This window comes from Chiloscyllium punctatum, chromosome 14 (assembly GCF_047496795.1).
Source record: "Chiloscyllium punctatum isolate Juve2018m chromosome 14, sChiPun1.3, whole genome shotgun sequence".
Lineage (NCBI taxonomy): Eukaryota > Metazoa > Chordata > Chondrichthyes > Orectolobiformes > Hemiscylliidae > Chiloscyllium > Chiloscyllium punctatum.
The window spans coordinates 7700406-7724647 of record NC_092752.1 but is presented as its reverse complement, the minus strand read 5'-3'; the positions used below and the strand labels follow the sequence as shown (position 1 = coordinate 7724647).

The 24242-nt window shown below is 42.8% G+C and overlaps 1 protein-coding gene across 4 annotated transcripts in view; it reads left to right on the top strand.

Moving 5' to 3' along the window:
- Positions 1-24242, top strand: part of bmpr1ba (bone morphogenetic protein receptor, type IBa) — a 504601-nt gene that overhangs the window by 32408 nt on the left and 447951 nt on the right. Inside the window, exon 1 of one of the 4 annotated variants that reach the window (XM_072583835.1) lies at positions 16223-16280. The exons of the other annotated variants lie outside the window; for them this stretch is intronic. The gene's annotated coding sequence lies outside the window, so the exon portion shown is untranslated. Of the gene's footprint in view, positions 1-16222; positions 16281-24242 lie in introns of those variants that run through there. 4 annotated transcript variants of the gene reach the window in all.

Sequence of the window (24242 nt, the reverse complement as noted above, 5' to 3'; positions counted from 1 at the left end):
TTATTATATGACTACATTGTTTCATGTTTTTTGCATTTTGGTTATGAGTTAGATTGTTGGAGTAGCTATCACAGTTATTTCAGCCTTTGAAATGTTTGTTTTATGAAATATACTGCATGTAATTTTTCCCACTCTGATGTGGCATGAGCAACAGTGAGAATGGTGGAAAATATGGGAGAGAATGAAACAATCAGAATTTCAATGCTGAGAAAAATGATTCTGGTTTTTTTTTGTCTTGAATGGTGACGTCAGAACCTTGCCATGCACTTTCATCTCATTAAAGCCCCGATTAAATCCCATTTCTAAGTCTGCCCTCTCTCACCAAGAAACTAGATAGTACAAACTCCTGACGTGTGATTTCCACCCATTGGGAATTTGAACACTCTCAAAGAGAGCAGCTGACTTGTTGTTCCATCCAGTCGTCTGACTGCTACTTCGCAACAGTGAATCTGTATTCTCCACATTGACCATCCTCCTCAACCCTTTGTCTATGACAGTTGGCATCGGCAACTCACCATCCTCCTTGGTCTTGGACCATTTCTCACACCAAATCAGCCCTTCAACACTTTGGAGCTCCGGGACTTGCTTGCAGAGACACACATAGATCTGTAGTGGATGTGTCACAGTCATAGAGGCATGTAGCACAGAAGAAGCCCTTTGGCCTATCAAGTCTGCACCAACCTGTGGAAATCCCACTTTCCAGCAATTGAGCCTTGAACGTTATGAACTTTCAAGTGCTCATCCTTTTTAAAGGCTGTGATGGTTCCCACCTCAACTATCCTCCCAGGCATTCCAACCCCATCACCCTCTGGGTAAAAGCCTTTTCTCCTCAAAACCTTTCTAAGCTTCTGACCCTTCATGGGGAACAGCTGCTTCCCATCCACCCTGGCCATGCCTCTCATAATATTATACATCTCAATCAAACTTCCCCCTCAGCCTTCTCTCCTCTGAGGAAAACAGCCCGAGCTGATTCAGCCTCTCTTCAGCACTGAGCTGCTCCATCCCAGGCAACAACCTGATCAATCTCCTCTGCATCACTTTCAGTTCAACTGCTTCCTTCCTCTATCGAGGCGACCAGAGCTGCACTCCAGCTGTAGCCTAGCCAGATTTTTGTAGAGCTCTTAGCCTGCTTCTTTAGTGCACAGGTTCTTCATTGCTCAGCTACAAGCTCACAGCCTCTGTGGTTGTGTTCCTGTTAATGTGGAGGCAGAGGAGGACAGCTTGTGATGGTGAGCATGAACAGTCAAGGCAGGTAGTGGATATGTCACTGTGTGGCTCCATGCTGTTACACAGGAAGCGGGTTGACAGAGCAAAAACACTGCATCTGCTTCAAGCAAATTACTCTGTGTGAAAGTCTTTACCGGGGTGATAGAACATAGAACATTACAATGTAGTACAGGCCCTTCGTCCCTCGATGTTGCGCTGACCTGTTGAACCAATCTGAAGCTTATCTATCCTCAACTATTCCATTTTCATCCATATGTTTATCCAATGACCATTTAAATGCCCTTAAAGTTGGCGAGTCTACCACTGTTGTAGGCGGGGCATTCCACGCCCCCTACTGCTCTCTAAGTAGAGAGTTGGTAATCATTTTGAAGATGTTGTCACATTCGGCGTTGGGGCTGGTCCAATTCCATTCCAGGGGTTTGAAACAATCAGTCAAGTACTTGCTGCTATCAGAGTCCAAGGTATGTGTCCTTGCAATCCAGGGACTTGGCCATTGGTCAGTCCTGTAGGTCAGGAGCAAGCTAGCTTGAGATTACAGGTAGGTCAGTCAGAGAGCCATTGAGATTAGTCTGGGGGGAATGTGGTTGGGCTGCTTCCTGCAAAAAGAAAGATCGAGTACGCTGCAAATGAATAGAAGAGCAGTTAGTGGTGACTTAGGAGCAAGAGAGATGATGAGAGATCTGGCTGAGTGGGAAGTGCGGAGGGCAGGAAGGGATAGATGTTTGTGAGCTGAGGTGGGGGTTACATGTGATAATGGTAGTGCATGTTGAGAGGTACATGCAGTGGTAGGGTTCGGCTGAGTGGTGGCCCTGCGAGTAGCAGAGAGAAGAATGGAGCAAGATTCCCACATTTCAAGGAGAAGATAACATTTACCCTTTTAGAGCTCAGAAGTTTGTTCACCTTCTCCTGCATGCTGGGCAGCCCTTTCCACCCAGGGCACAATACTGACACAGGCTGTAATTTGGTCAGATGGTGTGGCCTCAGGAAAAAGACTGGCATCTGTCCACCACCTCATCCACAAGGGTCTCCAGGGCCTGGTTTAGGAAGCAGAGCAGGAGCTTTCCTTTCCGCTGGGCTATGTCCTCAGTGGAAAACCACAGTGTGAGAGTCAGTTCCTGGCTTCCAGTGTCTGAAAGGGGGTGCAACTGGCTTTAAAGTGTGAAGCCAATGACATGAACCCCAGAGGCTCTACACCATCTCCACATCTCTTACTGACTGATTATCGAAGGAAGGCACCCAAGAGGCTAGCTGCAGATATTTTCCTATATCAACCCAATCAGAGCTCTCTTTACACACCTCTGCTGCAGGTGGGTCTTGAACCCAGGCCTTCTGGTTTAGAGGACACTGCCACTGCAGCACACAAGATTCCCATATGTATTGCGGTGAATAGTTGAAGATTGTGTGAGAAAGGTTGTTCTGAGTCATCTCAGATCAGACACCGTAAATCTCACTCAAGAAAACACTTTAACTGAACCTGGGAAAATTTCACCCACAGCCTTTGTTACTGCCAATTTTTACACCTTTTGATTTCTTTCAGAATTGAAGTTATATTTTAATCAAATACAGAATTGATAATCACCATCTTAGTAGCCCTAAATAATTGAGAACATACAAACTTCCATTTATTTCCACTGGCCTGTGGTCTTTGTTTAATGGTTTTGTAGGGGTTAATGTTCATGTTACAATAGTACCACCCAAGGTGTTCTGGTCTTGCTTTCAGAGGGAGCAGATGCATCAGTACCAGCTCCCTGAGGTCCTTGCAATTACTTCTGACCAAATTTACTTGTACCTATTACTATCATGCAACAAACCTTGTTATCCAAGAATAAAACCACTCCTGTAGATTTGCCACAGTGGTGTGTTTTGGCCACTAACCTCTTTATAGGCCCAAGCCAAAGCAAAGATGAAAGAGGTTTTGTAACCATTTTACATGCTGCTTGTCCAGTACCACATGTAGTAGAGGTGGCAAATACTACAAGGTACTAGCAGTGGCCATCTGGGGAAATATCATTCTGAAGTTGAGATAACAATTAGAGGAACTCCCATTAGCAGCTGCATGGTTAAAAGTTGAAAGAAAGTACATTTATGTAATGTAAGGAACGCAACACTCCAATTGTACAAAGCAAGCTCCTATAAAAGGCAGAGCGATGACTCGGGTAATTTTGTGGATTAGTTAGGGAATAAATATTGGCCTCGACAATGCAAGATCTCTCGTTTCAAATTTGGAATGGTGGCATGAAATATATCCAGCTGTGAACGCCGACTGAGCTTCAGTAAATCTTATTTGGAAGAGGGCACCTTCAACCGTGCTGCACTCCGTCAGTACTGCACTGGGAGAATGTCAGCTTTTGTGCTCAAGTCCCTGGACTGTGGCTTCAACTCACAAAACCTGACTGAAAGTTGAGTGTGCTACCTGTTGAGTTTCCCATGATCAGCCTTGAGCATTCTTGTATCCCTGATTCTTCTATCTTTTAAGATGTTTGAAACAGTATAGACAGCAATCTTCAACAACTTTTAATTTTTGGTGTCTAACATCTTTAAATTTTGACTAGTGCTTAAAATTCCACATCTGCAAGTGCAAACTGCCCTCTAGAGTATTTTAAAACTGTAGGATGAAGCATTCCTATGCAACCTTCTTTAAATCTTGAAATGGAAAGAAAGCTTTTATTGTTATTTTGTATTAATGTAATTCACATATAATCAGTACTTTTGACGGAATTGCTACCTGACCCTGAATTGTTCCTGTGACTTCACATTCTGATATTCTGAAGTAGCCTGTGTGATTGTGTTCCCACAGAAGCAATGACATCCCTGTTAGGTTCTAGTTTATTTTGGTAGCTCTGGGACTTTCTTGGTACCAATGATTTTCTTTTTAAATTTAAGTTACAAAATGATCACTTTAAAAAAAATCATTTAGTTGCATTGTTGCTGTAATGTGAAAAATAACCTATTAATTTGGTATCCAGAGCTCTGTCACAATCAAGGGGCTATTCAGTTGACAACTACAAGAATAGGCAATTGCTGAGGGTAGCTGAAAGTGAGGACTGCAGATGCTGGAGATCAGAGTCAAGATTAGAGTGGTGCTGGAAAAGCACAGCAGATCAGGCAGCATCCGAAGAGCAGGAAAATTGACGTTTCGGGCAAAAGCCCTTCATCAGGAATTGCTGAGGGTACCCTTCCCTCTCCTCCTCATGCCCACCCATGAATAAATGATTAATTGATAGAAACAGCAGGAATTAATGCTCATGTTTAGCAGCAATATAAAATGTTGGATGTGACATAACAACAGGTAAGACTTAACTGTTATACACGATGCATCTTTAGCAATGTTGCTGACAAACTTTGGAGGAAGTGAGAATCTGGGCTGGAGGCAAGGTGTCACCTTGACGTATGACGCTCTTGTCAGCAGTCTGTCTGGGCAGTACGATACAGACAATCTGACAGTTGATGAGGTAATAGCAATATTACTCAGCCCACACGATATGCGCAAGATTGAGATGTCATATTCGGTAGTAGTTAGTTGTTCATAAACTTCATAATCGCTCTCAGTCACTGTGATATATATTACATGAGTTAATATTGTAGGGAAGGGGATAGTCCAGCGATATAATGGCTAGACTGTTAATCTAGAGACCCAGGTAATGTCGTGGGGACCCAGTTATGAATCCTGCCATGGCAGATGGTGAAATCTGAACTTAATAAAAAAAATGTAGAATTGTAAGTCCAATGAATCCATTGTTGATTGTTGGGGAAAAGCCCATCTGGTTCACTCATGTCCTTCAGAGAAGGAAGTCTGCCATCATGACCTGGTCTGGCCTACATGTGACTCCAGACCCACAGCAATGTAGTTGATTCTTAACTGCCCTCTGGACAATGAGGGATGGGCTATAAATGCTGTCTGGCTAGTGAGGGCGACATCCCATGAATAAATAAATAAACATCACATGACACAGTTTTAATAATTTCAAAGACAGGAGGAAAGAACATGTTACAAGGACTGATTTGACAGCATTTTCAAAGAATCCGCACAAAGCAGTGGATAGAATGGCCTCTTTCTGTGTGGCAGGATTGACTTTATGACTGTTGTGAATCGACTGGAATTGAAATACTGATGAGATGAGACACCATCACAGATATATGCTCAAAGTGGTACACTCTCACTTCTCCAGCTCAGAATCAACTTTTCTGAATTTTCTGGATTACAATCTGAACAATATCTAATCATGTGTAAATATTTACCCGAAACATAAAGCACCGCTTAAATATTATAAAGCATTAATAAAATTGCTTTACTTATCCACATACTGTGTCTTGTGTGTTTCCATTGCCAAGGTATGGGACAAAGATGATGACGTCAAGGGAGTGCTTGGCTTTACTCAAAGATTTCCTCCCATTTGACATTTCCACACAATTGACTTCTGGACTTAATGTATTGTGTTATGCTACCATTACCAATAAAGCCACTAGACCATGGCTTTAAGTCAACTGTGGTAAACTATTTATCGGAAATGTTTAAAAATGGTGGCCTGTCATCCAAACGCAAAAATATTTTTGTTTAACTTAATTGGAGTAAATTAAGCTTGCAACTTTGTATAAATACTCCTTCTTAAATTTAGCACTAAGTATGTGGAAAGATTTACAAAGGCTATCCAGAACCAACTGGAAAAATATTATTACTCCATATCAAAAACTGTTAGCGCTGTCTGACTGAAATTTGGGAAGTCAGGAAAATTAATGAAAATCACTGTTTTGCGCGCAATGAAATATATGCCAATCAGATTAGATTTTCCATATGTCAGTGATAGTTGGAAAGCCAGCAATTAGGTAGTTTGCATCTGGAGGGAAATTTGTTCAAAGCAGCGAAAATGTCTAACCCATTTTTGCAGCCAAATTTCTATCAGTCCGAATCCATTGTGAGTACAACAATGGGTTGAATCAGATGCTATAAGTAGTGCTCAACTATGTATTGTTGAGGTCTTACAGCTCAAAGCATCAACCTAATGTTAGGCTTTTTTTTATTATAAGCAGAGGTGGATAGATGATGGTGACATGATACAATGGGTCTGATTGTGGTCAAAGAAATAAAACAAATTCACATCTGTAAAGATGAGGCTTCCATGCAACTGCTGTGAGGATAAGAGAATTCACATTTGTTCCTATCTTATCAAGGTTTATTTGAAATTATATAATGAGAAAGCTCTTTAGGGTTTGCTGGCTCAGTTGTCATTTGATTTATTATTACTCTTGCTACTTCAATGTAGAAGACATGGCTCCAATTTGAACACAACGTGTTTCTACAAACAGCGAGTCAGTGATAACTAGATAATCTATTTAAATAATAACTAAAAACAGAAAGTGCTGACTAAACCCAGCAGGTCTGCCAGCATCTGTGTCGAGAGAAAGAGTTAATGTTTTGACTCCAATATGACTTTTCTTCAGAACTGATAATATTTTGATGATGTTCTTACCATCTCACTCAGGCAAACTCTGAATCACAATTAGATACACTTTGCATTGTCATTATAATCCTGATCAATCCTGCCATTTTGTTCCCCTGCACATATGGAAGGGTCATTACAGTAACTTGTGTCATAGTTACACAATTTCTGACTATTGAGACTGAAGCAGGAATTTCGAAATCAAAGACATCCAACCAGGGGAAACTTTGCGGTGGTCTTGTCTTAGCATCAGTATGGCTTTTCAAACTTAGAACCTACAAACTTATAACTTTAGACAGAATGACTTTCATCAGTGACCTAGTTGGTGGCTTTCTGAGTCACAAGGTTCTTTTCTAACTCCCACTTCAGGATAAAAATCAAGGCTGACCTTCCAGTGCCATAGTGAGGGGTTGTGGTCTTACTGGCAGTACATCTTTTGGATGTAATGCTAAACTGGACGATCGTCAGCTCTCTGTGAAAGAGTTGTGGTGCCACAGTGAAGGAGCACAGGGAAGTAGTGCTCGGATTCTCCTCAAAATTCACGCTTAATCAGCATAATAAAAACTGATGATCTGTTGATTGCTGTTTGTGGAACCATGCTGTGCGTCTATGCTTCAAAAGTACTTCATTGGCTGTAAAAATGTATTGTGACTTCTGGTCATGGAAGGTGTTATATAAATGAAAACATTTTAATGCATCACTACCAGCAGCCAAGGTAACAGACCCCAGTGAAATTTCTGGATAATATAGCCTTTTCATCTTTTAGCTGTTTTTGGAAGCTCAACACTAATCACCTTACTGAAATACATTTTTCTCTTGCACCATTGTAGTTGGGAGATGGTTATTAATGCTCCTCTCGATTGTGTGTCTGCTAGATAGCCAGGTGATATGTTCACCAAGAATTTCTGTGCATGTTGAGATCCACAGAAACACGAATGCACAGCCTTAAAAAGAGAAGTAATGATTGGATGGTAAAGATATTTTAAGATTTTAGACTACCAACATAATGACAGCAGTTGCAACACATGTTGGATTATTTTTTCTTTATATTTTATCCTGTAAGATATTCGTAGCACAGAACAATTTAACTTTTATACGGTGAAACTTTACAAGAAATTAGCTAAGTGTCAAATTTGGTGAGTTGAGTGATGGTTTTCTCTCTATGCTATCTTCGCAGATCCACTTCATTACTGGTACACCATTCCCCAGTGGTCTTCCTCTCGTTGTACTCTCCCACTTGTGTCGGTGGAATCTTCAAGGATTCCTGGCACACCTGCTGCCTTTAAAACTCCACTATGTATCTGGTCATTGCGGCAGTCCATTGCTGTCCCACGTGGTTCCTGTGGATTGACCCCAGCCATGGTGGGCTGAGGCAAATTAGCACCTTGCTTGTCCATTGGGAAGTGTGTGAGGTGGCTTGCCCATGGACTGTGATCTGAGATGTTGGTGACTGATGGAGGGCCAGTGGAGCAAATGGTCATTTGGACTCACTGGATAACTGTTTTGACTTTTATGTTGGGAATTGTCACTGTCTGGTTTCGATCTGGCAGGTGGAAGAATGGGACCTCAACGATCAGTGAGACAAGATTGGATTTGATTTGATTTATTGTTATCACATGTACCTAAGCGCAGTGAAAAGTTTTGTTTTATGTGCAGCACAGGCAGACCATAACATACAAGGACATACAGATCATATAGTGCTTAAACAGAACGAGGCATACAGGGTTACACTGCACATGAGGTGCACAAAGCAAGATCAACATTAAGTTTGAAATGTGAGAGGTCCATTCAGCAGTATAATAACAGCAGGGAAGAAGCTGTTCTTGAACCTGTTGGTGCATGTGTTCAAGATTCTGTATCTTCTGCCTGATGGAAGAAGTGGAAGAGGTTATGGCTGGGGTGGGAGGGGTCATTGATGATAGAAACATAGAAACATAGAAACATAGAACAATACAGCACAGAACAGGCCCTTCGGCCCACGATGTTGTGCCGAACTTCTAACCTAGATTAAGCACCCATCCATGTACCTATCCAAATGCCGCTTAAAGGTCGCCAATGATTCTGACTCTACCACTCCCACGGGCAGCGCATTCCATGCCCCCACCACTCTCTGGGTAAAGAACCCACCCCTGACATCTCCCCTATACCTTCCACCCTTCACCTTAAATTTATGTCCCCTTGTAACACTCTGTTGTACCCGGGGAAAAAGTTTCTGACTGTCTACTCTATCTATTCCTCTGATCATCTTATAAACCTCTATCAAGTCACCCCTCATCCTTCGCCGTTCCAACGAGAAAAGGCCGAGAACTCTCAACCTATCCTCGTACGACCTACTCTCCATTACAGGCAACATCCTGGTAAATCTTCTCTGCACCCTCTCCAAAGCTTCCACATCTTTCCTAAAGTGAGGCGACCAGAACTGCACACAGTACTCCAACTGTGGCCTAACCAAAGTCCTGTACAGCTGCAACATCACTTCACGACTCTTGAATTCAATCCCTCTGCTAATGAACGATAATACTCCATAGGCCTTCTTACAAACTCTATCCACCTGAGTGGCAACCTTCAAAGATCTATGTACATAGACCCCAAGATCCCTCTGTTCCTCCACCTGACTAAGAACCCTACCATTAACCCTGTATTCCGCATTCTTATTTGTTCTTCCAAAATGGACAACCTCACACTTGGCAGGGTTGAACTCCATCTGCCACTCCTCAGCCCAGCTCTGCATCATATCTAAGTCCCTCTGCAGCCGAGAACAGCCCTCCTCACTGTCCACAACTCCACCTATCTTCGTATCATCTGCAAATTTACTGACCCACCCTTCGACTCCCTCATCTAAGTCATTAATAAAAATTACAAACAGCAGAGGACCCAGAACTGATCCCTGCGGAACTCCACTTGTAACTGGGCTCCAGGCTGAATATTTACCATCTACCACCACTCTCTGCCTTCGACCGGTTAGCCAGTTTTCTATCCAATTGGCCAAATTTCCCTCTATCCCATGCCTCCTGACTTTCCGCATAAGCCTACCATGGGGAACCTTATCAAATGCCTTACTAAAAATGATGTTTGCCTCTATGCAGCAACGAGAAGTGTAGATGGAGTCCATGGATGAGACGTTGGCTTGCATGATGGACTGGGCTTTCTGTAGTTTCTAACAGTCTTGGACAGAGCAGTTACCTTACCAAGCCGTGATGCAGGATAGGATGCTTTCAATGGTGCGTCGGTAAAGTTTGGTGAGGGTTCTTATAGACCTGCTGAATTTCCTAAGCCTCCTGAGGAAGGAGAGACATTGTTATGTCACCTTGATCGTCACATCTATGTGGGTGGACACGGACAGATTGCTGGCTATCAGCACTCTGAGGAGCTTAGCGCTCTCGACCATCTCCACCTCAGCACCGTTGATGTAGATACAGGCATGTGCTTCTCCTTTCTTCCTGAAGTCAAAGGAGAATTCTTTAGTTCTGCTGGTATTAAGGGAGAGATTGTTATCATTACACCACCAAGCATTCTATGTCTTTCCTGTACTCTGGTTGTCATTGTTTGATATCCAGCCTATCCTGGTGGTGTCATAAGTGAACTTGTAGATGGCGTTCAGACAGAATTTGGTGACACAGTTGTGAGGGTACAGGGAGTGCAGTAGGTGACTGAGTGTGCATCCTTGCATGGTGGTGGTGTTGAGGATAATTGTGGAGAGGTATTGTTGTCCATCTTCATTGAATGTGGTCTGTGGGTCAGGAAGCTGAGGATCCAGTTGCAGAGGGCAGAGACAAGACCTAGGTCTTGGAGTTTGGAGATTAGTCTGGAGGCGATTATATTGTCAAAGACGGAGCTGCAGTCAATGAGTAGAAGCCTGACGTAGTTATCTTTACTGTCCACATGTTCCAGGGATGAGTGCAGGGCTAGGGAGATGGTGTCTGCTGTGGACCTGTTGTGTTGGTCAGCAAATTGCAAGGGGACTGAGGCAGACTGGGAGGATGGAGTTGATGTGAGCCATGACTAACCTCTCAAAGCACTTCATAATTATGGAAGTCAGAGCCATTGGGAGTATCTGAATACATGCAAATAAGTCTCTTGCTGCTCACGAGTCAGAATCATTGGCTCTCAGATCTTGGTTGGGAAATGGGACGTCAGGAGACTCCCTGCTCTCATGATTCTCCCGATCTGCTCACCATTTCCCACTTGGCTCAGGGGCTGGAATGAGTTTAACGAGGAAACACAACCATGAGGAAGAAAAGCCTGTCTGGTCTTCTCTTCTATAATAAATTTTTTTTTGCTCTTCCCTGTTCCATATTATCAAAAACGACATTGACTTGCGTCTAAGTAGTGCCTTTAACATAATAAAAATGTCCCAAGGTATTACATGGAGAAAGTCTGATTCAAAATTTGGCACTAAGCATTGTAAAGACATATTTGAACAGCTGACCTCTGGCCAAAGAGTTTGAGTTATCATGTATTACAAGATAATACATGGCTTGGAAAGAGTGGATGCTAGGAAATTGTTTCCGTTAGGCGAGGAGATTAGGACCCGTGGACACAGCCTTAGAATTAGAGGGGGTAAATTCAGAACAGAAGATTTCTTCAGCCAGAGAGTGGTGGGCTTGTGAAATTCATTGCCGCTGAGTGCAGTGGAGTCCGGGACGCTAAATGTCTTCAAGGCAGAGATTGATACATTCTTAATGTCACAAGGAATTAAGGGCTACGGGGAGAATGCGGGTAAGTGGAGTTGAAATGCCCATCAACCATGATTGAATGGCAGAGTGGTCTTGATGGGCCGAATGGCCTTACTTCCACTCCTATGTCTTATGGTATTATGATTTTAAGGATGCTCTTAAAGAGGGAGAAGGTGTGAGGGAGAAGGTGTGATGGAGAGCAGAAAGGTTTAGGATCAGAATTCCAGACTTTAGGACTAGACAGCAGAACGCGAAACGGCAATGGTGGATAAATTAGAAGTTACTTTTGCTGATTGAAGGCTAATCAAGTCAGTGTGCGCTACACTGCAGTGTGTGCTTCATGAGAGAGAGAGTAGTTTAACGAAGAGTAGGGCAGTAAATAAGAAAAACGGTCCCAGCATTTGGGAAAGATCTGGTGATGGAGTTTCAAAAACCTGACATCCAGAGGAATTATGGGCCCTTGGCTAATTTTTGCATTTGTATGATCTAACTTGCCAGGGCGGCACCTCTAGTTCAGCACCTTCTTAGCAATTAATCACCAATTATAAGGTGCTGGTCTTTGTATGCCAATGCAGTGGGACATAACTTAGAGTGCGGATTCTAGAGAAGGTGCTTGTGCTCTCTATATGCTCAGCCTTACAACCTCCATGACAGCCTTGTCAAATGTAACATGCACACTATCTGTGCTGTGTGGCTGTTGCTTGCCCCATATAATGAGGTAGTAGTTCTGCTATGACAACAGTACACAGTGTCCTGGTGTAATAGGAACAGGTCTGTGTGTTTTGGAAGTACGTGAAGAGTTGCCAGTATGCTGATAATACATTCAGGTCTCAGAATGTTAAAGCCAGGCCCAAGTTGCCCTGCGCTCCCTGTAGCATAAATCTTATCTTTGAAAGGGAAAAGGTAAAGGTGAAGGCCTGAAATGCATATTACTGGAGGTATGGCACAATGACTCTATAACATAAGCATATGTATATAATATATATGCATCCCACCAGTTGAAAACAAAGAGAAAAGACCAAGCAGTGCGTGAGCAGACAGTGTTAAAAATTGATAAATGGATTTTTTGTATTCCAGACAGACGGAAAATGGTTCATCAATCTCCCTGCCTTGAGCTTGATACTGCTGATGATCAACTGTTCAAAACAGCCATTTGGACAGTGGCCTATAGGAACAGCCATAACCGACTGGAAATAAACAATTTCTCTGACACTTCAGATGAGATAGATGTTAAACCAGTGTCTACTCTCTCAAGTGGATGTAAATGATCCCATTGATATTATTGAAGAAAAAGCAGGAGTGTTATCCCCTGCATACTGTTCAACATTTGCACTCCACCCTAGCCCCAGAAATCATCACAAACCAGATTATCTGATTGTGACCCCATTATTGTTTGTGGGAGCTTGCTGTGTACAGATTACCTATTCCATTTTCAACATTATGACAGTGCCTAATGCTCAGCTGCAAAACACTTTGAGACGTCCTGTGACCATGTGTAAATGCAGTTTATTTTTCATTCAGAGGTGAGAATCTAATTTTCATTTAATTTATTTTTCAAGTAATAGACACTTTGGCTACATTGAAATCAACACAAAATAGATGACAGTTATGAGATGGAACTTTGTGCAGAGTTTAACTATGGCATTGCATCAGTAAGTTTGTATTAACTCAAGGCTTTAGCCGGGAAGGATATCAAACAGTTAGCATTGGAATCAATCTGTCAACTTTATGCAGCAATATATGAATAGGGGGCTGTAACTTTAAATGTGATAAACTTCAGTGCAGCAGTTTAAACAATAGAGTTGGTGTGTCCTGAATCTTTGAGTAGATTGAAGATTCAATTCACTTTTATTGAATTTCATTTGGCCCCGACACTTGTTTGGACAAATCAGTACTGTTTCAGAGTTTGAACAAAGTCATTTTGGTTGTGCTATTCTGTTCAAGAAGTGTGTAGGTTGATGAGACAATTCATTTGTTTTGTTCATTTTTCCACTTTCCTAACTATTATGGTATTGTGTTCTGAGAATTTTGCTTACTGACAACTTAACAAGGAATTAATGCAACTTTTGGAATTAGTTTAATACTGGCAAGAGGATGAAGCAAGTTCAGAGTTTCAGGATAATTGGTAAAAATGTCGAGGGAGGCTGTAGTGACATTTTTAACACAGTGAGTTTTTACAGTAGGGAGTGTGCTGCACAAAGGGCGGTGGAACAAGATTTAACAATAACTTTCCAAAAGGAATTGGGTAAATGGAAAGGAAACATTTACGTGGCTACCGAGAAAGAGGAGAGGAGTGGGATTAATTGTTTTTCTCTGTGCTTTATGACGGTATGACTATTTCTGAGAATTTCTTTTGTAAAACACGAGTTGATGTATTTTTATGAAGCAGCAAGTAACTTAGTGCAAATCTTTAAGGTGATGAGAACATTGGAAGTACCTTTCTGCATGAATAAGACAGTGATACCTCATTGAGGCTCACCTCATCCATAACAGGCTTTTAAACTGAGCCCACAAAAGCTCATATTAGACTTCTTTTCATTCCTTCAGGGTCATGGTCTTTCCTAGCCATTCATTACCCATTTCAGTTGCCCTTTAAGAGGATGGTGATAACCGGCCTTCTTGAACCATTGCAGTCCTTGTGGTGTAGGTAGACCCCAATAACATTGGCAACACTGAAGAAATATTAGGTTGTTTACAAGTCAAGATATTGAGAGGCTTGGAGGGGAACCTGCAGGGGATGGGTATTTCCATGTATTTGCTGCACTTGTCCTTCTAAATGGTAGTGACCATGGGTTTGGTAGGTGGCTGCCGAAGGAGCCCTTCACCCTTTGGCATGTGTAATCATGGACATTTATTGATGTTGTGGACATAAGCCCAAAACTTGCCTGACTCTTTCATATCATGCAATTTTTGTTGAGCTTTAGCCCCTAGTATATCCAAGGTGTCTGTTGCTATGGTGAATTAACAAGTCTGTGCTTTTCACCATTCTGGTCCAACGAAGAACAGATTTTGAGAAACCACACGTCTCCCAGCAGGGACAAACTGTCTTGTTTCCACAGTGGGCATACTGCGGTCTGCCTGCTCAAAGCATCTGTTTCCCTGATGTTCTAGGGATCTATCCAGGACGACCACCATGGTTACTTCCAGTAATTCCAGGCGTTTCGTTTTGCTGACCACATTTGTTGGTAATTCTTTTTTCTTCTTTCCACCCGACTTCAGTTCAAGACGACTGGGCTCCCTAAGACATTAAGTCTGGATCATTCTGAAAACCTCATGCTATGCATTACAGGTATAGTTTAAGAAAAACAAGCATGTTAAAATACTCCACATCTGGTTTGGATGAATCAGCCATGTCGTAAAATATTGCTACAATAAGTTATTTAATATTGAACATTTCATACAGTCCATCTGACTGCTCTACTCAAGGTAAAAACACTATGAGAGGCTTGAAAAATGTCGCATTTTGCATCCTCCAGTAACATTATCTTGCTTGAAATTTGCAGGCCTAATGATAGCTGTTAGTTTAATCTCTGATTGTGTGCAAATTATGTATTGGCCCTAGGGAATCTCCCAGTCTTGATAAATGTGCTCTGCTCCTTTTTTTTAAGAAAAGAGTTTTGTTCACGTTAGTTCATCTGGAAAGAGTAGCCATGTCTGGATATAGACACCATGTGTGGAATCCCAGCTACGTGGAAAAGGGCTGTATATATTAGGTTGGCAGGAAAACCTCAGGAAATCTGATGGAGGAAGGTAATGAATAGGACTTGTTTGAGAATTTCTAAGCTGCAAACAGAAAAAATAACCACAAACATTTGTTGTCTCTGTCTCAGAAAGTGTAGGAGCATGTTAAACCCAATGAATTAGTGGTTTCCACCTCTTGAGTGCTACTGTGTTGTATCATGTACAAAGAGTTTCGCTGACCCAGAGTATTAAAACTGTAAACATGTTTCAGTGCTGGTTAATACTGCAAAGTCTTTTCAGTTATTATCTAAGTGTAGAGAAATCTTTAGTTTTTTTAAAAGGTGTTGCCAGCTTTAATAGCCGCAAAATGTGCAAAGTTGTAAGTCATTGTACAATGGATTGAGCTACTTGCAAATTGTAAGGCAGTTCTTAAATATAACAGTTTACTGCAACAGCCTGAGGAGCTGATGTGCATCTGATACCAATTCTGCTGTTAGTTTTCATGTGTGTCTGGTAACTCAGCTTTCCAAAAAACCCGAGGCAAAGTCTTTTCCCTGGGGTCGGGGAGTCCAGAACTAGAGGGCATAGGTTTAGGGTGAGAGGGGAAAGATATAAAAGAGACGTAAGGGGCAACTTTTTCACGCAGAGGGTGGTACGTGTATGGAATGAGCTGCCAGAGGATGTGATGGAGGCTGGTACAATTGCAACATTTAAGAGGCATTTGGATGGGTATATGAATAGGAAGGGTTTGGAGGGATATGGGCCGGGTGCTGGCAGGTGGGACTAGATTGGGTTGGGATATCTGGTCGGCATGGACAGGTTGGACCGAAGGGTCTGTTTCCATGCTGTATATCTCTATGACTCTATGACTCTAAGTAAGTCGTTGGTAGCATTCAGATGAGAATTGGATAAGTATTTAAAAGGAAAACATTTATAGTGCTGTGGGGCAAGAGCAGGAGGGTGAGACCAGTTGAATGGTTCTACCAAAGAGCTGACAATGGCACGATGGACCAAATGGTCATCTTCTGTGAAGCATCGTTCTATAATTAGAAAATCTGACCATATGTTGTTGCCATTCCTTAAAGGTAAGGCTAGATATGAATTTGTATTCATGTTATTGTAGAAATACACTTCATTCATAAATTATCTCATAGATCATTACAAAACAGTTCAACAACATGGAGGAGCAAATTACTGCAGAAGCTGGAATCCGTATGCTGGAGATCACAGCAGGTCAGACAGCATCCATGGAGAGACAGTAAGTTGGATGTGACAAAATACATTTTAAAAAGTCATGTTTCTCATTTGAGCATTGCACATTTAAGTGCCTCCATCCAAATGCAAATTGGAACATTTACTATTTATGACCGGAAACTAAAGGGCGACTGCCGTATCCGCGAGTCTGGTTACTGCAGTTTCAGTTACCTGCGGTTTACCATGGCCCAAACAGACTACATGGGACATTCCAGAACCAGGGACCAGGGGGCTGCCCGGGAGGTAAATTTCCCATTTCTGCGGTAGGTCCTGGAACTTAATCCCGATAGTACAGGGGCACTACTCTATACACATTCCCATTTCTAAGAGGTGTTCTATAAATTAACAGACCCTCAGTACGTTATGGCAGAAAAGGCTTTTCCCACTGAACAATGTCAGCTTGTTAGAAAGTTCTGGTGATGAGGCGTTCTATCAAATAACTGAAATTGTACTCATGTGATTATCTTCATGTTGCTGGGGAGAATGTACTGGTTATATATTACCAGCACAGAGAGCAAGAGAGAGAGCGAGAGAATCCCCTGATGCTAGTCTATCCTAGACATCCCCAGGTGACTGTGTTTCTCTTCTGTTGGGTATAAAATATATGGAACAGAAACAGAGACTCTCAGAGCAGGTCTGGCAGCGTCTGTGGGGAGGGAGTCAATGTTCCAAGTCCAGTAATAACTCTTTTTCAGACCTTACCTTGAATTTTGATATGTTGGTGGTCAACAATGAGTCATCATAAAACTGCTTGCATCACAACAGTTTCCTCATATGGATACTTTTGTGCATCACAAACCTTTTCTTTTTGTCTTCTACTCGGCACGGTGGGCGGCACGGTGGCACAGTGGTTAGCACTGCTGCCTCACAGCGCCAGAGACCTGGGTTCAATTCCCGCCTCAGGCGACTGACTGTGTGGAGTTTGCACATTCTCCCCGTGTCTGCGTGGGTTTCCTCTGGGTGCTCCAGTTTCGTCCCACAGTCCAAAGATGTGCAGGTCAGGTGAATTGGCCATGCTAAATTGCCGGTAGTGTTAGGTAAAGGGTAGATGTAGGGGTATGGGTGGGTTGCGCTTCGGCGGGGCGGTGTGGTCTTGTTGGGCCGAAGGGCCTGTTTCCACCCTGTAAGTAATCTAATCTACTCCACTCTGCAGTTTAAGCCCCAACCCAGTCTCCTCTGCTGAAGACATTCACTCCTGTCTGTGTTATACCTCTACAAGTGCTGGCAGTTCCCTGTGATTTTTTTCAGAGAGGACTGATCAATGATGGCATTTCTTTTACTCACTTGGTGCTCACGTGTAGGAACAGGGATAGGCTGTTTGACCCCTTGTGTCCCTTCTGCTGGTTTTAACTGGATTAAGACTGACTTGCACCTCAATTCCAGCATATCCTGTGGCTTCCTGACTGAGCAAAACATTTGTCGATCTCAATCTTGAAAGTTTCAGTTGATCACTAGCACCATAGCCTTTCAGGAGAGAGGGAAGGAAGTTGGAGTTTTCCACTTTCCATTGTGTTTAACTTGCTTGCTGATTTCACTTCAACATGATATTAATTAAGACGATGGGCGTTATTTCTGGAATTCCTCATTATTGGAAATGTTTCCTCTGTCACTATCCTATTAGTTCAGGCCAAGACTTGCACAGCCTTTCCGAGCTCCAATACAGCCTCTGAGTCCGAGGAATCTAAACACAACTGTTCAACCTTGTTCATCCAGTTATGCACTGTGCAACCTTGACCTCCTCATTTGGTCAACAGTTTGGTTGCAGATATGGCACCTTAAAGGTTGTCCTCTGTAATCTACAACTGATCCCACCCCAGAATCTCAAACCTCCTCCTATCTAGGACAAGGGCGAGTCCAGAGCAATGGGCTAATTGGTTAAAATTCAAGCGAGGGGTAAGGTAAGGACATACTTCTTCACCCAAAGAGTAGCAGATACCTAGAACTACCTTCAACAAAGAGTTGTCGAGGCTGCAGACTCAATAGAAACTTTCAGAATGCAAGCTTGATAAATATTCTGGAGATAAGTGTATTAAAGGTTACAAAACCAAAAGTAGATGTAATTTAACCGACATGCCAACCAGACCGAGAGGCTTACTGGTTTGTCTGTTCTACCAGTTAATACATCTTGGATGACATGTCTGTTGAATTCAATCTACTTGTGATTTTGTAACCTTTCATGAACTTAACTCCAAAATATCCATATATCTTTCAGCACACATAAACCATGACTTCAGGCAATTCATGTCCCAGAGCCTTTATTTTATTTGTTCCAAGATATCATCAACCCTTGGAAGCAACCCAGCACTGCGGCTCGTATAGTTAAAGTCATATCTCACAATTACCCTTTATCTGTACTATTTGCTCGATAGATTAATGTTAGAAAGTGGGGAGAACCATTTGGAAGATCAGGAAAAAGGAAATCATGTACAATTTTACCTCCCTTTGTCTGTTGATGATCTGATTCACTTTGCAAAAGCTGACAGTTCATACCCCACGCGCCAGCCAGAGTTTAAGCACATTCCAGACCATAGCTCAGTGTGCTTACTCTCAATTGCCCTGTTTAGACCAGAAGGTTCCCAAGGTTGAACCCTAACCTGCGCTGAGCTTTCTGATCTAAGCTGTTCCTGAGCAAGAGCGAGACCAAGTCTGGAAGGAAAAAGAATCAGTCTGGGTTCCCAGTCCTGTCTTCGGTGCCTCATCCATGAGGTGACGGAATGTGCAATGACAGGAACAGACTTGGCCTTGAATCCCATCATGGCCAATTAAGCTGCCAGAGCACTTTAGGCCCCAATGTGAGGAATGACCATTTGAGAGGGATCTGGTGATTCACTGTGTTATATCTCCACATGGGTCAGTGTGGTCAGGAAAGTAGTGGCGGAAATTGAAGGGGATGTTTTTTTTAAAAAGGAAAAATAATTGCTTTGATTAAACTTTATAAGTTGATTTGCCTGCCCTTTAACGTGCGCATTGTTGTGTGTGGTGCTGGAAAAGCATAGCAGGTCAGGCAGCATCCGAGGAGCAGGATATATCGTTTCAGGCATAAGCCCTTCATCAGGAATGTGCACCAGAGATTGAGCACTTGATATAGCATATCTGAGAATGTGGTGTATTGCAATCACACATAAAAATTATAAACAAATGCAGCTTGTTGAATTAAACGATAAACCATACTGAAATGTAGGAGTTTTTAAGCTGTAATTCAGTAACTGCGAACAGATATGATTGAAGTAACAAAAAGATAAGTGATTAATGGGTTTGGTCTACAGAGGTAGAAATCCTTCTGCATGGAAATATCTCCACTGACAAGAACTGAGCAAAGAGGGATGGGCACATCAATTCCTATTGATTGAGCCTTTGTGATCCTACTGTACAGATGGAGAATGCTGCAATGTAGCCATTGATTTTCCACGCTGGGGCCGATACCCAAATAAAAACTGTCTGTCTTGATTTAAAGTGATTCAAAGCCAGTCCCATTTCATCCAGTGGAGCATGAGGTCTTAAAGGCACATTCTCCTCCTTCTAATCCATTCTGCAGGGTGTTAGAGAAGAGCAGGGGGAGTGTAGAGCTGGAGACGAGTACGAAGATCATAGGGCTGGACATGGAGGGATTTCAGCTCAAGAATAAATCCTTTAAAAGTGAGTGTGGAATGGGCCAGGAGCCAGTATTAAGTCAGGGGATAGTGTGCTGATTGGTGAATAAGATTTTGTGAGAGCCAGATTCCAGGCTCTGGTGGTACACTGTGCTGACCTAGTTGCTGGAGTGCAGTCCCAGGTTCAAGTCACACCTGCTCTATTGTGTGTAATAATATCTCTGAACAGGTCCATTAGAAAACATCTACAGACAGCAGAACTATGGATGAACTCAGGTTTTTGGTCATCTTGGGCAGCTGGAGACATGGCCACCAGGACTGGGGCAGTGAAAATGAGGGATATACAGGGATTCAGAATTAAAGTGCCACAGAGATCTCAGCAGCTTTCCCTGCCACCGCAGGAAGTGCAAAACCTGCACCCACACCACTCCCCTCACCTCCGTCCAAGGCCCCGAGGGATACTCCCACATCCAACAGAAATTCACCTGTACCTCTACCAATGTCATCTCTGTTGCACCCGATGAGGTCTCCTCTACATCGGGGAGACAGGACGCCTTCTTGCAGATCATTTCAGAGAACATCTCTGGGACACCCGCACCCACCAACCCCACTGCCCCGTGGCTGAACACTTCAACTCCCCCTCCCACTCTGTCAAGGACAAGCAGGTCCTGGGCCTCCTCCACCGCCAAACCGTTACCACCGGACTCCTGGAGGAAGATTGCCTCATATTATACCTTGGGACCCTTCTAACACACGGGTAAATGTGGATTTCAACAGCTTCCTCATTTCCACGTCCCTTTATATTATCCAAGTCCCAAGCCTCCAACTCAGCACCACCCTTCGGCCACTCCCCCCCTCTGACCTATCACTTTCTCCCTCACCTTCATCTACCTATCACTTTCCCAGCTACTTCCCCCCCCAACCCCACCCTTCTCCCATTTTACCTCTCAGCCCCGACCCACAAGCCTCATTCCTGATGAAGGGTTTATGCCCGAAATGTCGATTCTCCTGGTTTCCGGATGCTGCCTGACCTGCTGTGCTTTTCCAGCACCATGCTTTCGCCTCTGATCTCCAGCATCTGCAGTGCGCACTTTCTCTATCCTCAGAACAGTGCAGAGAATCAACAAAAACATGGTTTCCCTTTTGTAAATCCACGTTGACTTTGTCTAAGCCTATTGATATTTCCTATGTTTCCTTTGTAACAGACTCCAGCATTTCCCCTGCAAATGATAGGCTAACAGCTCAGCAATTCCTGTTTATTTTTCCCTCCCTTCTTTTTTGAAACAATGGTGTTGTGTTTGCCAGGATTGTTCCAGAATCTACAGAATTTTGGAAGATAACAACCAAATCATCCACTATTTCCACAGCCACTTTTTAAAAACCCTGGATAAATCCTGAAGATTTACCAGCTGTTAATTCCATTAGTTTCTCCAACGTATTTTTTATGAATGCTAATTTCCTTAAAATTCCTCTTCTCAGTTGACCCTTGGTCGTATGTTTAGAAAGTTATTTGTGACTTCTTCATGAAGACAGAATTGAAGTAATTGCTTAGTTGTTCTGCCATTTCTTTGTTCTTCATGATAAATTCTTCCCTTTCAGATGTTAAGAACCTATACTTGTCTTTTTAAAAAAATTTTTCTACACTATGCCTTCACGTCCTTTGCAAGTTCAGCTCATACTCTATTTTTCTCTTCTTGAGCAATAATTGATTGTCCTCTGCTGAATTTTGAATTGCTCCCAGTCCTTAGGTTTGCTAGTTTTTCTAGCAACTTTATATGTCTCCTTTTTGGATCCAATGCTTTCCTTTTGTTTTGTTAATCACACTTGGGCCACATTTCCTGCATTTGTGCCAAATTAGCCGAGGACTGTTTTTGTTAGAGCAGAGGAGATCGAGAGAGCACAATTGAGATGTATAAAATGATGAGATAGGAAAGGTGGTAGAGGCAGAAAGCCTAAGAAATTTTAGGAAATATGCAGATGTCAAGGCATACAAGGCTGTGGGCCAGGCGTTGGAAAATATAATTTAAACAGTGTGTGTTGTTTTTGACCAGTACCGAATGGCCTTTTTCTGGAATGTGCATTTTCCAAACTCACGGCCACTTCCATCCAGAAGACAAGGATAGCAGATACTGGGGAACACCATCCCTTCAGGTTCCCCTCCAAACCTCTCGCCATCCTGATTTGGAAATATATCGCCGTTCCTTTAGTGTCACTGGGTCAAAATCCTAGAATTCCCTCCCTTAGAGCATTGTGTGTTTACCTACAGCACATGGACTGCAGCGGTTCAAGAAAGCAGCTCACCCCCACCTTTTCAAGGGCAACTAGGCACAGACAATAAATTATGGCCCAGTCAGTAACATCCATGTCCCACAAATGAATAGAAATACATTTTAATATTTTTATAAAGCAGTGTGTAACTAGTGTGATAAATGCAACTATTTATTAAATTATCCAATGTCAAGCCTTTTAATGAAGTTACCCAGTTTATTGTAGCCAACTACCCCTCGTACCCTTGTTTAGATACAGGATTCTAGATTTGGATTGAATATTTCATGTTCCATGCCACTAAGAACTCTATCATGGTGTGGTCTCTCTTCGCAGAAGAACTCTGCACAGTGAGATTATTAATTAACCCTTCCAATACCTAATCTAGGATAATCTGTTCCCGAGTTGGGAGCTCAATGTACTAGCCTATAAGTAATCTAGTACACACTCCAGGAATCATTTGCCACAGTTTTATGATTAATGTAGGTTGCCTACTCTATATGGATATTAAGCCAACCATTTTTGCTACAGCTGCCTTTTTATAAGCATCTCTAGTTTCCTGCTCAGTGCCATCGCCTACCTAACCGTTACTATTATTTGGGGGTCTATGGACAACTTCCAGCAATGTGTTCCACTCCTTGTTGCTTCTTAGCTCCACCTAGACTGACTCACCAGCTTGATTTTCTCATTATCGCCCTGGTTTCACTCCTTGCAAATAATGCCACCCTCCCCCTTTTCCTTTCTACCCCTGCTTCCTCAGCAGACTGTGTTTGCTGACAGCAGAAACACGGGCAGTGTGCTTTAAGGAAAATCCAAGTATCCTTGAATCCCTACAGTGTGGAAGCAAGCTATTTGGCCGATCGGGTCTATTCTGACCCTCCGAAGAGCATCCCACCCCTGTAACCCTGCATTACCCATGGCTAACCCACCTAGCCTGCACATCCCTGGATTTTATGGACAATTTAGCATGGCCAATCCACCTAAATGTTTGCGCATGCACTAGTGAATGAAATTTATTGAAAAATGGTTCAATTGTTTCCCCCTTGTGCCCAGGACCTTAGGATTTTGGGGTTGGGGAGAGGGGGTTGTATCAGGGTGTATGAGGGATGTGTAAGTGGTGGGACCGGGGGTGGGTAGATCAGGAATGGGGAGGGGAGATGTTGAATAGGAGATCATGACCTGCTCGAGCATGCTTGGCATCCAAATGCTGAAGGGAATGAAGGAGTGCGCGGGGATGTAATGATTGTAACGAGGTCAGCCAGGTGGACCTCATAGAACATGAGTTCCCTGTTAATCTGGTGTCAGTCTGAGAGCTGCATCAGAGTCAGGGACTCTCTGTGTGTCAATAAAGGGTGACTTGGTGGTGGGATACCAGCTTCTGTGGAGTTATTTCAGTGGGAATAGTAGAAAATCTGGGAGGATCACATGTTCTATATACACATGCACAGCATGTTGCAACGATGTAGTGTGTCTGGAAAGCGTGCATGTGCATTTCTGAGTGAAGTTACAGGCACAGTTGCAGTGTTAGCAAACGCTATCTTCTATGTATTGAATCTTCGGTTCCCAGCCAAAACCCTACAGTAATGTGTTTGTAACAACAATCATATTGTACCTGTTTACAGCTATTTTATTCTGCTGCACATGATCAGATAAATACCTTCAGATTTGTTTTTTTAAAAACATTTTTACATATTTTTCTTGTACTATGGTGCTATTTGCTGCTTGCCCTTGTTTCCTCTGCCTCCAACTTTAACTATCTTCTCTTCGATCTTTATTTCCCTTTGTGTCTCCCTGCTCAGGTTCCCATTCCCTTGTCATTTTAGTGTAAACCCTCCCCTGGCTGTACTTGGCACTGCCCCATGAAAATAGTGGCTTCTTTTCTGTTTGTCAGGTCCCTATTCCCCAGCATTTCTCCCAACCCTCAGGAATGTCAGTTCTTCTCTCCTACACCATCTCTCCTGCCATGCAGTTATCCAGTCAGTTCCTGATCTCACTAGCATGTGGCACATGGGGTAATCCTGAGATTGCTACTTTTGAGGTCTTGCTTTTTAATTTATTTTCTAGCTCCCTATATTTTTTTCCAGGACCTTATCCCTCTTTTGAACTGAGCC